This window comes from Poecile atricapillus, unplaced genomic scaffold (assembly GCF_030490865.1).
Source record: "Poecile atricapillus isolate bPoeAtr1 unplaced genomic scaffold, bPoeAtr1.hap1 scaffold_332, whole genome shotgun sequence".
Taxonomy (NCBI): domain Eukaryota; kingdom Metazoa; phylum Chordata; class Aves; order Passeriformes; family Paridae; genus Poecile; species Poecile atricapillus.
Window position 1 is genome coordinate 348 of NW_026709129.1, and position 16877 is coordinate 17224.

A 16877-nucleotide genomic window follows, 5' to 3' on the forward strand; every position below is an offset into this window, starting at 1 on the left:
AAGTTTTTGAGGAGGATGGGGGGACCCGTGAAGGGATGGGGGACACAGGGTTGGGACCCGGGAACGGAGCAGGAGATCGGGAGGGGATGGAGGGACCAGAGAAAAGAATCCGGGAGGGGATGGGGACACCAAGTCAGGGCTGGGGGAACACGGGGGTGGGGAAGGGGAAGGGGAAGGGGAAGGGGAAGGGGAAGGGAAGGGGAAGGGGAAAGGGAAGGGGAAGGGGAAGGGGAAGGGGAAGGGGAAGGGGAAGGGGAAGGGGAAGGGGAAGGGGAAGGGGAAGGGGAAGGGGAAGGGGGGACCCGGAATCACGTCAGGGGGGGCTGTGGGTCCGCAGACAGTGCTGGGGGTCCCCGGGCAGGGCAGGGGGAGCCGTGCAGGCTGTGGGGGCTCCCCGCGCCCTTCCCCGCACTCACCGAGCACCGTGACGCGGAGCGGGGCGCTGCTCTTCCGCACGGCCCCCCCCTGGCTCTGCACCTCGCAGCTGTAATTCCCCGAGCCGGAGAGCCCCAGGGCGGGCAGCAGCAGCTGCGGGGACCCCTGCGGGCCCCCCAGCTCCCGCCGTCCCGGTAGAAGCGGTGCACGAGGGGGGTGAGGGGCCGCAGGGGGCTGCGGCTGCTGAGGCAGCTGAGGTTCAGGGGGGACCCCGCGAGCAGCTCGGCCGGAGCCTCCAGCACCGGCACCGGGAAGAGCTCTGGCAAGGGAGAGGGGAGGGGGATTTGTGAGCCCTGGCCAGGGGCTCTGCGGCTGTCGGGCTGGCGGCTGTGGGCTGCTACACCGTGCACTGTCACTGACACCGGATCCGAATGCACCCACTCTGCGAACCAGGTATTCCACATGGCCCCGCAGCTGTATTGGCCGCTGTGCTGCAGCCTCAGGGGGGACAGGGACAATTCGGGCTCCGGCTGGAGGTCCCCCAATTTCTCGTCCCCATGGTAGAAATGCACCCCGAAGAAAGGTTTCACCCGCCGGCTCCGGCAGCGCAGTGTCACCGTGTCCCCCTCCACCAGCGGGCCCCGCCGGCACCTGCAGCACTGGCGTGACTGTGGGACAGGAGGGTCCCGATGGCAACAGGAGGAACCGGGGGTCCTCCATTGCAGCCGGGTGGTCTCGTCGCTCTGGATGCGCTGGTGCTCCAGGGATACCCCGGGATGTCCCCAGAGCAGGGCTCAGGTCACAGGGGGTGACCCCGTGAAGCTGAGCTCACCCAGAGCTCTCGGGATTCCCACAGGTGCCGGGGGGGAGACACAAAAACCTCTCACCATTTACAACCTGCACGGGGGGGCTGCGCCCGCTGCCGATTCTTTCACACTCGTAGGTGCCACTCGAGGTGACAGTGAAGCTGTCGCGTCTCTCCTGCCACCAGAACCACCCGTCCTTGTACCAGGTGGTGTCCCCGGCGGTCCCCGAGCCCCGGCAGGTCAGTGTCACCCGGTCCCACAGCACCGCCGGCCTCCAGGGCGGCTCCACGAGGAGCTGCGACATCTGGGCACCTGCCGGGTGACAGGGGACAAGCAGCGTGCCAGGGCCAGCGCGGGGCTGGGGACAGCGGGGCGGGGACACGGCATCCCCCGAGGACTCACCAGCGAGGCGAGGCTCTGGGCTGCAAGGGACAAGGGACACGGCTGGCTGGCGGTGTCCCTGTGTCCCTGTGTCCCTGTGTCCCTGTGTCCCTGTGTCCCTGTGTCCCTGTCCCTGTCCCCACAGCTGCCCCAGCCCCAAGGTGCCAACCCCCTCATTCCTGTCCCTCCTCTCCTGTCCCCTCTCCTGTCCCCACGGCCACCCCACGGCCCCGCTCACCTCTTGCTCTGCCTCTGCTGCCCTTGGCGACCTCAGGGGACCCCGCAGCCCCCCTGGGCCCCCTCCCCACCGCTCTCTGCCCCACCCGGGCCCATCCCCGCCCCACTCACCCCACACGAGCAGCGCCACCCTCGCGGCCATGCCGCTGTCCCCGGCCACCCGGCCTGCCTGTCACTCGCTGCCACGGCCACCTGTGCCCTGCCTGGCGGCTCCTGGGCCGAAGAGAAGGAAGCGCCGGTCAGCTCTCGTCCCCATGTGGTGATGGGGGGCAGGGCGGGGGACAGGGTGGGGACAATGTTCACACGCATATTTGGGGACAAGCTGGGGACATTACGGGACAGCCTGGGGACGTGGTGGGGGTGGCGTTCCCAGGAGTGGGGGGCTCAGGGCATGGGGGGGAAGCGAGGACGGGGCTCCAGGGGAATTGGGGTCTCGGTGCCTGGGGCATTCAGGGATGGGGGTCCTGTGGCTCCGCAGGGATTTTGGCTCATTTGGGATGGGAGTGGCAGGCTTGGGGCTGCAGGGGGAAAAGGAAGCCTCGGGAATTGGGGTTGTGCGGGAAGGAGCAGCCCCTGGGACGGGATCAAGGCTATGGAGGTCCTGGGCAATGGGGGTGGCGGGATGGGGGTCCCCAGGGAGGAGAGAGCAAGGGATATGGGGCTCCCATGGTTGGGGGGTCCCGGGGCAATGGGGGCTGGGGCTGGGGGGCACGGGGCTCTCAGCTCCTTCCGGGGCTGCCTCAGATTTTGGGGTGACCCGGAGCCCTGCCCAGCCCCCCACAGTGTGTTCATGGCCAGGGACCCCCAGAATTGTCCTGAGAGGCTCTGGGGCTCTGCCCCACCCAGCCCTGCCCTTTCTCCCTGGCTGGCCCTCAGCTCCATGGGATTGTTCCCTGCCTGCTCAGCAGCCCCCCAGCCCCTAAGGAAAGCTTTTCCTGGCCCAGATTTAGGAACTCTCCCCGTTTTTCTCATTCCCACCATGAAACTTCGCTTCCTTCCATGGATCCTGCTCCCACAAGGAGAGGAAACTCTGTCCATGCTCGGAAGAGCGCCCAGGAATCTCCAGAAATGCCCGTGTGTCCCTCAGGGTGGGATTGCCTGGTAAATGCCCTGCAGGCTGCCCTGAATTCCCGTGCCTGGGCACTCCCTGCTCCTGCTGGGACTGCCCTGCTCCCCAGATCCCCGTGTGCAGCCCCTGCTCGACATTGCCCCACTTTTCCCTCGCTGCCGGTGCCCACAGCCCGATCCCAAACGTTCTTCCCGGCAGCTCGCAAAGGGGCTGCAGGTTGTGTTGGAGGAGGAGGGTCCCCGCTCAGGCTCTGCAGCAGATCCCTGGGGGCTTTGCAGCACTTGTGGGGCTCTCTCAGCCCCTCGGCCACACGCCCAAAATGCTCCAGGGCTGCATTTCCGCGCTGCTTCCCTCGCAGCTGCCCCTGCAGGGGGGTTTGCAGCCAGCCCCGCTCTGCAAACCATCCCAGCCCCGCCACAGCCTCTGCTCGGCCTCGCTTTGCCTTTGTGCTTCTCGCAGGCTGAGCAAAGCACAAACCATTCCCCCGCAGAATTGTCACCTCTGCAGCAGCGCTAAAGCTGCGAGAAGCAAAGCCAAGGGGGCGGGGGCAGCCTCAGGTGCTGGCCCAGGGCCCATCCCTGTGCAGTGGGGCTGGGGCACGGCTGAGCCCCACACTTGGATTTACAGGGGTCCCCAGGATGTGCCACCCCTGGACCCTTCAGGACCTCCATCCCCAGGGACCCCCCCGGTCAGGTTGTGTCACCCCCAGGACAGGGCTCCCCCAGGATGTCTCACCCCCAGGACAGGGCTCCCCCAGGATGTGTCACCCCCAGGACTGGGCTCCCCCAGGATTTGTCACCCCCTGACACGGAGCTGCCAGGACAGGACACCCCTGGTTTTCCTCCACAGGGCAGAACCCGCCCCCCCCCTTTCCATCGCCCTCTCAGCACAAAGCTCTTCCTTTTTGTTCAGGAAAAACAAAAGTGGAAGTGTTGGAGGGCACCCCCATCCCCCAAAGCCTCCCCACGCCACTTCCCCCCTCCCCAGAGTTCTCTCAAGCCCTTTCCTGCTCAGGTGCTCCTGGGCATCGATGAGCCACGAACTGGGATGGGGAGTTTACAAAAGTGAGGAAAATAAGAACAAATAGAAATAAAGAGAGGAAAAAGTACCAGACCCCGAGCACACGGGAACCCCCTGGTGTTGTTCCCAGACCACCAACACAACGGAGGTTCTGCTTTTGTCAGCCACACCCCGAAATCTGAGGCAGCCGGGGATGGAGCTGCAACCCCCCGTGTCTACCCAGGCACTGCCCACCCCGAGACCCCCATTCCCCCGGGACCCCAACCCTGGCTTCTCATTCTCGCTCCTGGGGACCCCCATCCCTGGATGTCGGTTTCCATTGCCCAGCACTCCCCTCCCCTTAATCCCATCCCATGGGCTCCCCAGGACCCCCCATCCCCGGGACCTGCCTCAAATCCCCAAATCCCTGCAGCCCAAATTCCCCTGGGACCCCCCATCCGTTGATCACTCCCCACCCATGGGGACCCCGATTCCCCAGGATCCCGGGGAGCCTCCTGGAAATCCCTCCTTGGCTCCCCACATCCCTGGAGCCCCCGGAGCGCTGCGACCCCCCATGTCCCAGCGACCCCCTCCAGGTCCCCAACTGTGTCCACAACCGTGTCCCCCACCCTGCCCCCAGTCACGTCCCCAGCCCCACGTGGGGACGAGAGCTGACCGCGCTTCCTTCCTCTTCGGCCAGGAGCCGCCAGGCAGGGCACAGGTGGGCCGTGGCAGCGAGTGACAGGGCAGGCCGGGTGGCCGGGGACAGCGGCATGGCCGCGAGGGTGGCGGCTGCTCGTGTGGGGTGAGTGGGGCGGGGATGGGCCCGGGTGGGACAGAGAGCGGTGGGGAGGGGGCCCAGGAAGGCTGCGGGGTCCCCTGAGGTCGCCAAGGGCAGCAGAGGCAGAGCAAGAGGTGAGCGGGGCCGTGGGGTGGCCGTGGGGACAGGAGAGGGGACAGGAGAGGAGGGACAGGAATGAGGGGTTTGGCACCTTGGGGCTGGGGCAGCTGTGGGGACAGGGACAGGGACACAGGGACACAGGGACACAGGGACAGGGACACAGGGACACAGGGACACAGGGACAAAGGGACACAGGGACACAGGGACATGGGGACACAGGGACACCGCCAGCCAGCCGTGTCCCTTGTCCCTTGCAGCCCAGAGCCTCGGCCTCGCTGGTTGAGTCCTCGGGGGATGCCGTGTCCCCCGCGCCGCTGTCCCAGCCCCGCGCTGGCCCTGGCACGCTGCTGTCCCCTGTCACCCGCAGGTGCCCCGAGCCCGCAGCTCCTCGTGGAGCCGCCCTGGAGGCCGGCGGTGCTGTGGGACCGGGGTGACACTGACCTGCCGGGGCTCGGGGACCGCCGGGGACACCACCTGTACAAGAATGGGCGGCGGTGGCGACAGAAGGGACCCGAGAGCTTCACACTGTCACCTGGAGTGGCACCTACGAGTGATTACAGAGCCGGCAGCGGGCGCAGCCCCCCCCGTGACCGTCTCAAACGGTGAGCGGCGTTTGGGTGTCCCCAGCCCGGCAGCCGCGGGGACCCCGAGAGCTCTGGGGGGGGCAGCTGGGTCACCCATGGTGTGAGCAGAGCCCGTGCCCTGCTCTGGGGACATCCCAGGCATCGCAGTGCGAGGGGACCCCCGTGTTGGCATTGGGGACCCCGGGTGCGCTGGCTGTGACCCACTGGGGGGTCCCGCTGCCATCGGCTGTGACAGGACCCTCGTGTCCCCCAGAGCTCCTGGTGCTGCAGGTGACTGCGGGGGCCGCTGCTGGAGGGGGACACGGTGACACTGCGCTGCCGGAGCAGGCGGGACGACCCGATCACCGGGGTGCGATTCTACCACGGGGAGGAGGATTTGGGGAATCCCTGCGGAGGCCCGAATTGTCCCTGTCCCCCCTGAGGCTGCAGCACAGCGGCCAATACCGCTGCGGGGCCCGGTGGATTCTGTGGCCCTCATGGATGTGGGTGCGGTCGGATCCGGTGTCAGTGACAGTGCACGGTGAGCAGCCCACAGCCGCCAGCCCGACACTCGCAGAGCCCCTCGCCAGGGCTCACAAATCCCCCCTCCCCTCTCCTTGCCAGAGCTCTTCCCGGTGCCGGTGCTGGAGGCTCCGGCCGAGCTGCTCGCGGGGTCCCCCCTGAACCTCAGCTGCCTCAGCAGCCGCAGCCCCCTGCGGCCCATCACCCCCCTCGTGCACCGCTTCTACCGGGACGGGCGGGAGCTGGGGGGCCCGCAGGGGTCCCCGCAGCTGCTGCTGCCCGCCCTGGGGCTCTCCGGCTCGGGGAATTACAGCTGCGAGGTGCAGAGCCAGGGGGGGGCCGTGCGGAAGAGCAGCGCCCCCGCTCCGCGTCACGGTGCTCGGTGAGTTGCGGGGATGGGCGCGGGGAGCCCCCACAGCCTGCACGGCTCCCCCTGCCCTGCCCGGGGACCCCCAGCACTGTCCTGCGGACCCACAGCCCTCCCTGACGCGATTCCGGTTTGTCCCTTTGCCTTCCCGTGTCCCTTCCCGGGTCCCCCAGCCCTGACTTGGTGGCACCATCCCCACCCGGTTTCCTTTCTCGGGTTCCCCCATCCCCGCCCGGATCTCCTGCTCCATTCCCCGGATCCCCACCCCGTGTCCCCCAATCCCATCCCGGGTTCCCCAGCTCTGTCTGTGTTCCCCAGCCCTCCCGAGAAACCCAGACCTTTCTTGGGTCCCCCTCCCCTCCCCTCCCCTGCCCTGTCCCCTCCTGTCTCTGGGTGCGGACCCCCACCCCCGCCATCCCCCATCACCCCCTCACCCCCCGTCCCCATCCCCCCGCGCCCCCCCGCCCCTCCCGCTGGCCTCAGCCCCGTGCGTGTCCCCGCAGTGCCCGTGGCCAATGCCACCATCAGCCCCGGTGCCCTGGGCCAGCAGGTGCGCGCAGGTGAGCCCGGTGAGGCTGCGCTGCTCGGTGCAGGTGGGCTCAGCCCCTGTCACCTTCACCTGGCTGCGCCACGGCCGGGAGGTGGCCCGGGGTCCCCTGCTGGAGCTCGCCCACGTCGGGCTGGCACATTCGGGCACCTACCAGTGCGTGGCCACCAACCAGCTGGGGACAGGACGGGCACCGCGTGTTCCGGGCACTCAGCCCCGAGCTGCTCCTGGAGGTGACAACGGGGGGACACGGCCACACAGGTGACGTCACTCGGGGACACTCTGGGGACTCCGGGACAGCCGCGTTTGTCCCTGGAGGTGACACGGAGGTGACAGGGCACGGCTGGCATCACTCGGGGACACTCTGGGGCTCCGGGACAGCCGCGTTTGTCCCTGGAGGTGACAGCGGGGGGACACGGGGACACCGGTGCGTTCCTGGGGGGCTCCGAGAGCTCTGGCTCCAGCCCGCTCTGTCCCTGGCTGCGACACGAGTGGAGCGGGGCACGGGAGGGGAACTCGTGGGGTCTCTGGGGTGCAGAAGCTCGGGCTGAGCCCGCTGTGTCCCCTTTGTCCCCAGCAGTGGCCGCAGCGCTCGGGGGCTCCCTGTTGTTCGTGCTCCTGCTCACGGCTGTCATCGTGGCCTTTCTCCGCACGGTGTGGTGAGCGTGGGGGTCCTGCAGGGTGGGGGGGGAGGCCCCCCAGAGAAGGGTGGCCCCAGGGCAGCAGCCACAGCCCCCGAGTGGAGAAGGGGCCGAGCCCCCGCTGGCCTCGGCTCAGCGGCCTGGGCTGGCCGAGGAGGGGCTGTGGGCTCGTGCCGGATCTTGGGCTCTCTCAGGGACCTTGGGGGCTCTCTCGGGGATCTTGGGGGCTCTCTCGGGGATCTTGGGGGCTCTCTCATTGCTCTTGGGGGCTCTCTCGGGGATCTTGGGGGCTCTCTCGGGGATCTTGGGAGCTCTCTCAGGGATCTTGGGGGCTCTCTCGGGGATCTTGGGGGCAATTCGGAGGCTCCCCCTCCCCGCCAGGCTCGGGGTTCGGGGGCTCAGGGTGCGGGGGAAGTGCGGTGCTTCAGGGCCTTTGTGGGGCCATCCGGGATGCTGGGGGCAGCCGGGGGGATTGGAGGGATCGGGGTTGCCCAGGGGGGCTGGGGAGCCCTGGGAGCCCAAAGTCACCGCTGCACTTTTCCTTTGCAGGTGCCGGGAAGCAGCAGCCAAGGTGAGCGCGGGCTCCGGCCACGCCAAACCCCCTGCCCGACCCCCCAGGACCCCCCAGCCCCCTGCACACATCCCCTGATCCCCACAGGGCCCCCCCGGCCGAGGATCCTCAGGACACCTACTCGGAGCTGCTGGGGCCGCACGGGCAGCCCTGGGAGCCCAGAGACATCTACGAGACTCTGCACAAACAACTGTGACTCTTCGTGCCTGCAGGAAGTTTTATTCTTTATTCTCAATAAAACAAAATCAATAAAACTCAATATTCTCAACAAATTAAATTATTGAATTGATTGATTGATTGATTGATTAAATAATTAAATAAATACATGTTAAAGTGAATAAATAAATAAACATAAATTACAGTAAACAAAAATAAATGAAATTATTTAAATAAATAAATGAAGTAGCACACAAATAAATACATTAAATAATAACATTAAATAAATACATTAAATAAATAAATACAATAAATAAAACTCAATCCTCAATAGATAAATAAGTAAAAATGAAACTATAAATAAATATAAATGAAAAATATTAACAAATAAAATGAAAATAAATATAATAAAGAAAGAAATCTCAATTCACAATAAAAAATAAAATAAAATAAAGTAAAATAAAATAAAATAAAATAAAATAAAATAAAATAAAATAAAATAAAATAAAATAAAATAAAATAAAATAAAATAAAATAAAATAAAATAAAATAAAATAAATAAAATACAAATAAAATACAAATAAAATAAAATAACTAAATTATTAAAACTTTTATAACTCATTGCCACTCGGGCTCTGAGCTGTTAATAACATATATAGAGAGATATATAGATATATAGATATATAGATATAAAGATTTATAGATATATAGATACCTAGATATAGATATATAGAGATACAGATATATAGATATATAGATATATAGATGATATATACATATATAGATTTATAGATATATAGATATATAGATATATAGATATATAGATATATAGGTATATAGATATATAGATATATAGGTATATAGATATATAGATATATAGCTGATATATAGATATATAGATATATAGATATATGTATATATAGATATATAGATATATAGATGATATATAGATATATAGATATATAGATATATAGATATATAGATATATAGATATATAGATATATAGATATATAGATATATAGATATATAGATATATAGATATATAGATATATAGATATATAGACAGGGCTACGGAGGCAAAGAAAGAAGCCCGCGGCTCCCGGGGCCGGGGCTGCTCCCACAGCAGGAAGGGCTGCATTTCCGCGCTGCTTCCCTCGCAGCTGCCCCCTGCAGGGGGGTTTGCAGCCAGCCCCGCTCTGCAAACCATCCCAGCCCCGCCACAGCCTCTGCTCGGCCTCGCTTTGCACTTTGTGCTTCTCGCAGGCTGAGCAAAGCACAAACCATTCCCCCGCAGAAATTGTCACCTCTGCAGCAGCGCTAAAGCTGCGAGAAGCAAAGCCAAGGGGGCGGGGGCAGCCTCAGGTGCTGGCCCAGGGCCCATCCCTGGCCCCACTTCCATGGGCCCGGCCTTCAAGGAGGGCTCGGGGAGCTCCTTCCTGCCTCAGGCTCCGTTCCCGAGCTGCTCTGGCCGCCTCCCACCCTGCAGGGTGCGGGACACATCCTGCACCGCAACCCAACACTCTCCTGGATTCTGCCTCTCCCCTTGTGCTGGGACAGAAAAAGGAGCTCACCTGGGAGAGCTCTCACAGCTACACGTTGCCTTCTTGGCTTTTGGCAAATATTAAAATGAATGTTATAGTATGGGGGCAGAAAACTTGGGTTTATTAATATAGTTCCTTCTATTTCTGTTATTGATGAAACCTAGAATTAGTGGTATAATATACAAATATGTTGAGCTATGGCACAGTATTAAAACAAAAATTTCCTCTGTATCTATTACCCAAAGACTGAAAAAGATGGTCAGAGACCCCCCTCATTCTTAAATTGTTTATCCAGATGAGGACAGCAGTGACCAGAGCTCCAGGGGAGGGATTTATTATGTTTCTGTTTATCAGGGAATGTGAAACTCGGTGCAGCCAAGAAGATTGATTTATTGGGAAGGGACAGAGTCAAAAACGAAACAAAGAAACATCCCAAACTTCACGTGAATGTTTGAATGGTGTATGAGAATTGATGATATGTAGTGCAGTTGTGTTTTTAAGGGACAATCCTTTGTCAGTGAGGTGAGCTCTCCTGGCTGAATGCAGAGACACCCGGCGCACCTGTAGACTTCATTTTCATCTCCTAATTGTCCTTTTCTATTAAATTTTAAATTCTATATAAAAACATAGGAAGCTCGTTGTTGACAGAGGGAAGCTCAGGGAGGTTTTCCCAGGCTACCCCTCCCTCGGGGGAGCCTTTGCTGGGCAGAGCAGCCTCCGGGCACCGCGCGGCTCCCGCTGCAGCTGCCCAGCTCCTCTCACCTTCTGTTTCTCCACTCTGGCTCTTGGGGAGGATGAAACAGGGAAACCTTAGGGATGGGATTGTTGGCAAAAGATTCTGAAAAGATGAAGCCGAGGATGGAAATAGAAATGAGAGCTGGCTTTGAGTGACGGGATACCGAGTGCCAGTTAATAAATATGCAAAGAACAATCGCTTAGGCAGCTAAAGGAGAATCCCTGTTGATGAAACGATGTCCTCCTGCTGAGAGAGAATCCAAAGGTCGAGCAGCCAGAGAAGAATTTGGGAAGCATTTAGAGTTTGAAATGTAACTCTGGATGGTGATGCAGCAGTTCCTGTGGGCTATATGGAAATTCTTTAGTGGCTGTGTCTCGTAGTGATCGGGAATTCGAATATTCCTATGGAAAAGGATATCATGAGGTGTAACAAGAACTTGGCTCTCTCGTGCTCTCTCTCGCTCTCAATGCTCTTGTTCTCAGAGCTCTCTTGGACCTCTCCTCTCCTCTCCCCTCTCTCTGCAGCTTCTCTCCCGGAGCTCTCTCGAAGCTCTCTCGTTCTCCCCTCTCTCCTCAGCCTCCCTTGTTCTCCCCGCTCTCTTCCTCCTCTTCTCCCCTCTCTCTTTAGCCTCTCTCCCCTGGCTCTTCATCTCTCCCCCTCTCCTCTCTCTCTGGCCGTGCCCACGCGTGCCCGGGGCTGCCGCTGGATCCGCCTCTGTCGCTCCCATCTCCCCAAAAGAAGAAATTGCTTTGAGCTGAGCAGCTTCAGCCTGGAGAAGTCTCTCCCCATGTGGGGGAGTGTTTTGTCCATCTCCATCTGGGCTCTGCTCGCCTCTGCCCTTCCAGCTGCTGCCGAGGGCTCCTGGCGCAGCGCATTTCAGTGGCCGCAGGGTGAGCGGGACAAGTTTCCTCCGCGGGGCTTTGGGGAGAGGAGCCGCTTTTTCCATCGCTGCCTTGGAGCTGCTCCGCTCTGCTGGGAGGGGGCTCGGCTGTGGGAGCAGCCCCGGCCCCGGGAGCCGCGGGCTTCTTTCTTTGCCTCCTTAGCCCTGTCTATATATCTATATATCTATATATCCGTATATATCTATATATCGATATATCTATATATCTATATATCTATATATCTATATATCTATATATCTCTATATATCTATATCTCTATATCTCTATATCTCTATATCTCTATATCTCTATATCTTTATATCTCTATATCTATATATCTATATATCTACATATCTATATATCTATATATCTACATATCTATATATCTCTATATCTATATCTGTATATATCTATATATCTACATATCTATATATCAATAATCTATATATCTGCATATATCTGCATATATCTCTATATCTCTATATCTCTATATCTCTATATCTCTATATCTATATATCTATATATCTATATATCTATATATCTATATATATCTGTAATGAACAGCTCAGAGCCTGAGTGGGAATGAGTTATAAAGTTTTATAGAGAATTAAGATTTATCTATATATTTTAATTTATATTATTTTGCTGATTTATTTGTCTTTTATTTTATTTATTTATGTTTGTGAATTGATATTTATTTATTATTTTTATTTATATTTTCCTTTTTATTTATTTATAGTTTCATTTCTATTTATTTGTCTATTGAGAACTGAGTTTTATTTATGTATTTATTTGTTTGCTACTTCATTTATGTTATTTTATTTATTTATTTATTTATTTTCTTTATTGTATGTTTTATTTATTTATTTATTCACTTTAACATTTATTTATTTATTTAATTAATTAATCAATCAATCAAACAATTTCATTAATTGATTTGTTGAGAATATTGAGGTTTTATTGATTTTGTTTTTATTGAGAATAAAGAATAAAACTTCCTGCAGGCACGAAGAGTCACAGTTGTTTCTGCAGAGTCTCGTAGATGTCTCTGGGCTCCCAGGGCTGCCCGTGCGGCCCCAGCAGCTCCGAGTAGGTGTCCTGAGGATCCTCGGCCGGGGGGGCCCTGTGGGGATCAGGGGATGTGTGCAGGGGGCTGGGGGGTCCTGGGGGGTCGGGCAGGGGGTTTGGCGTGGCCGGAGCCCGCGCTCACCTTGGCTGCTGCTTCCACGGCACCTGCAAAGGAAAAGTGCAGAGCGGTGACTTTGGGCTCCCAGGGCTCCCCAGCCCCCCTGGGCAACCCCGATCCCTCCAATCCCCCCGGCTGCCCCCAGCATCCCGGATGGCCCACAAAGGCCCTGAAGCACCGCACTTCCCCCGCCACCCTGAGCCCCCGAACCCCGAGCCTGGCGGGAGGGGGAGCCTCCGAATTGCCCCCAAGATCCCTGAGAGAGCCCCCAAGATCCCCGAGAGAGCCCCCAAGATCCCGAGAGAGCCCCCAAGATCCCTGAGAGAGCCCCAAGATCCCCGAGAGAACCCCCAAGATCCCCGAGAGAGCCCCAAGATCCCCGAGAGAGCCCCAAGATCCCGGCACGAGCCCCAAGATCCCTGAGAGAGCCCCAAGATCCCTGAGAGAGCCCCAAGATCCCCGAGAGAGCCCCAAGATCCCGGCATGAGCCCCCAGCCCCTCCCCGGCCAGCCCAGGCCGCTGAGCCGAGGCCAGCGGGGGCTCGGCCCCTTCTCCACTCGGGGGCTGTGGCTGCTGCCTGGGGCCACCCTTCTCTGGGGGCCTCCCCCCCCACCCTGCAGGACCCCCCACGCTCACCCACCCGTGCGGAGAAAGGCCACGATGACAGCCGTGAGCAGGAGCACGAACAACAGGGAGCCCCCGAGCGCTGCGGCCACTGCTGGGGACAAAGGGGACACAGCGGGCTCAGCCCGAGCTTCTGCACCCCAGAGACCCCACGAGTTCCCCTCCCGTGCCCCGCTCCACTCGTGTCGCTGCCAGGGACAGAGCGGGGCTGGAGCCAGAGCTCTCGGAGCCCCCCAGGAACCCACCGGTGTCCCCGTGTCCCCCCCGCTGTCACCTCCAGGACAACCGCGGCTGTCCCGGAGCCCCAGAGTGTCCCCGAGTGTGATGCCAGCCGTGCCCTGTCACCTCCGTGTCACCTCCAGGGACAAACGCGCCTGTCCCGGAGCCCAACAGTGTCCCCGAGTGACGTCACCTGTGTGGCCGTGTCCCCCCGCTGTCACCTCCAGGAGCAGCTCGGGGCTGAGTGCCCGGGAACACGCGGTGCCCGTCCTGTCCCAGCTGGTTGGTGGCCACGCACTGGTAGGTGCCCGAATGTGCCACAGCCCGACGTGGGCGAGCTCCAGCAGGGGACCCCGGGCCACCTCCCGGCCGTGGCGCAGCCAGGTGAAGGTGACAGGGGCTGAGCCCACCTGCACCGAGCAGCGCAGCCTCACGGGCTCACCTGCGCGCACCTGCTGGCCCAGGGCACCGGGGCTGATGGTGGCATTGGCCACGGGCACTGCGGGGGACACGCACGGGGCTGAGGCCAGCGGGAGGGGCGGGGGGCGCGGGGGGATGGGGACGGGGGTGAGGGGGGTGATGGGGGATGTCGTGGGTGGGGGTCCGCACCCAGAGAGAGGAGGGGGACAGGGCAGGGGAGGGAGGGGGGGCACAGGAAAAGTTTTTGGGGAGGATGGGGGGACCCGCGAAGGGATGGGGGACACAGGGTGGGACCCGGGAACGGAGCAGGAGATCCGGGCGGGATGGAGGGACCAGAGAAAAGAATCCGGGAGGGGATGGGGACACCAAGTCAGGGCTGGGGGAACACGGGGTGGGGAAGGGGAAGGGGAAGGGGAAGGGGATGGGAAGGGAAGGGGAAGGGAAGGGAAGGGGAAGGGGAAGGGAAGGGGAAGGGGAAGGGGAAGGGGAAGGGGAAGGGGAAGGGAAGGGGAAGGGGAAGGGGAAGGGGGACCCGGAATCACGTCAGGGGGGGCTGTGGGTCCGCAGACAGTGCTGGGGGTCCCCGGGCAGGGCAGGGGGAGCCGTGCAGGCTGTGGGGGCTCCCCGCGCCCATCCCCGCACTCACCGAGCACCGTGACGCGGAGCGGGGCGCTGCTCTTCCGCACGGCCCCCCCCTGGCTCTGCACCTCGCAGCTGTAATTCCCCGAGCCGGAGAGCCCCCAGGGCGGGCAGCAGCAGCTGCGGGGACCCCTGCGGGCCCCCCAGCTCCCGCCCGTCCCGGTAGAAGCGGTGCACGAGGGGGGTGAGGGGCCGCAGGGGGCTGCGGCTGCTGAGGCAGCTGAGGTTCAGGGGGGGACCCCGCGAGCAGCTCGGCCGGAGCCTCCAGCACACGGCACCGGGAAGAGCTCTGGCAAGGAGAGGGGAGGGGGATTTGTGAGCCCTGGCCAGGGGCTCTGCGGCTGTCGGGCTGGCGGCTGTGGGCTGCTCACCGTGCACTGTCACTGACACCGGCTCCGACCGCACCCACATCGATGAGAGCCACACCAATTCCCCCCAGGCCCCGCAGCGGTATTGGCCGCTGTGCTGCAGCCCTCAGGGGGGACAGGGACAGCTCGGACCCCCACAGGGATTTCCCCAAATCCTCCTCCCCATGGTAGAACCGCACCCCGGTGACCGGGTCGTCCAGCCAGCTCCGGCAGCGCAGTGTCACCGTGTCCCCCTCCACCAGCGGCCCCGCCCGGCACCTGCAGCACCAGCCACTCTGGGGGACAGGAGGGTCCTGTCACAGCCGATGGTCACCGGGACCCCCCAGTGGGTCACAGCCAGCGCAACCCGGGGTCCCACAATGCCAACACGGGGGTCCCCTCGCACTGCGATGCTCTGGGATGTCCCAGAGCAGGGCACGGGCTCTGCTCACACACCAGGGGTGACCCAGCTGCCCCCCCAGAGCTCTCGGGGTCCCCGCGGCTGCCGGGCTGGGGACACCCAAACCCCGCTCACCGTTTGAGACGGTCACGGAGGGGCTGCGCCCGCTGCCGGGCTCTGACACACTCGTAGGTGCCACTCGAGGTGACAGTGAAGTTCTCGGGTCCCTTCTGCCACCAGAGCCACCCGTCCTTGTACCAGGTGGTGTGTCCCAGGCGGTCCCCGAGCCCCGGCAGGTCAGTGTCACCGGTCCCACAAGCACCGCCGGCCTCCAGGGCGGCTCCACGAGGAGCTGCGGGGCTCGGGGCACCTGCGGGTGACAGGGGACAGCAGCGTGCCAGGCCCAGCGCGGGGCTGGGGACAGCGGCGCGGGGACACGGCATCCCCCGAGGACTCACCAGCGAGGCCGAGGCTCTGGGCTGCAAGGGACAAGGGACACGGCTGGCTGGCGGTGTCCCTGTGTCCCTGTGTCCCTGTGTCCCTGCGTCCCTGTCCCCACAGCTGCCCCAGCCCCAAGGTGCCAAACCCCTCATTCCTGTCCCTCCTCTCCTGTCCCCTCTCCTGTCCCCACGGCCACCCCACGGCCCACGCTCACCTCTTGCTCTGCTCTGCTGCCCTTGGCCACCTCAGGGGACCCCGCAGCCCCCCTGGGCCCCCTCACCCACCGCTCTCTGCCCCACCCGGGCCCCATCCCCGCCCCACTCACCCCACACGAGCAGCGCCACCCTCGCGGCCATGCCGCTGTCCCCGGCCACCCGGCCTGCCTGTCACTCGCTGCCACGGCCACCTGTGCCCTGCCTGGCGGCTCCTGGGCCGAAGAGGAAGGAAGCGCGGTCAGCTCTCGTCCCCACGTGGTGATGGGGCAGGGCGGGGGGACAGGGTGGGGACAATGTTCACACATATTTGGGGACAAGCTGGGGACAGCACGGGACAGCCTGGGGACGTGGTGGGGGTGGCGTTCCCGGAGTGGGGGGCTCAGGGCATGGGAGAAGCGAGGACGGGGCTCCAGGGGAATTGGGGTCTCGGTGCCTGGGGCATTCAGGGATGGGGGTCCTGTGCTCCGCAGGGATTTTGGCTCATTTGGGATGGGAGTGGCAGGCTTGGGGCTGCAGGGGGAAAAGGGAAGCCTCGGGAATTGGGGTTGTGCGGGAAGGAGCAGCCCCTGGGACGGGATCAAGGCTATGGAGGTCCTGGGCAATGGGGGTGGCGGGATGGGGGTCCCCAGGGAGGAGAGAGCAAGGGAATGGGGCTCCCATGGTTGGGGGGTCCCGGGGCAATGGGGGCTGGGGCTGGGGGGGCACGGGGCTCTCCAGCTCCTTCCGGGGCTGCCCTCAGATTTTGGGGTGACCCGGAGCCCTGCCCAGCCCACCACAGTGTGTTCATGGCCAGGGGACCCCCAGAATTGTCCTGAGAGGCTCTGGGGCTCTGCCCCAACCCAGCCCTGCCCTTTCTCCCTGGCTGGCCCTCAGCTCCATGGATTGTTCCCTGCCTGCTCAGCAGCCCCCAGCCCCTAAGGAAAGCTTTTCCTGGCCCCAGATTTAGGAACTCTCCCCGTTTTTTCTCATTCCCACCATGAAACTTTGCTTCCTTCCCATGGATCCTGCTCCCACAAGGAGAGGAAACTCTGTCCATGCTCGGAAGAGCGCCCAGGAATCTCCAGGAATGCCCGTGTGTCCCTCAGGTGGGATT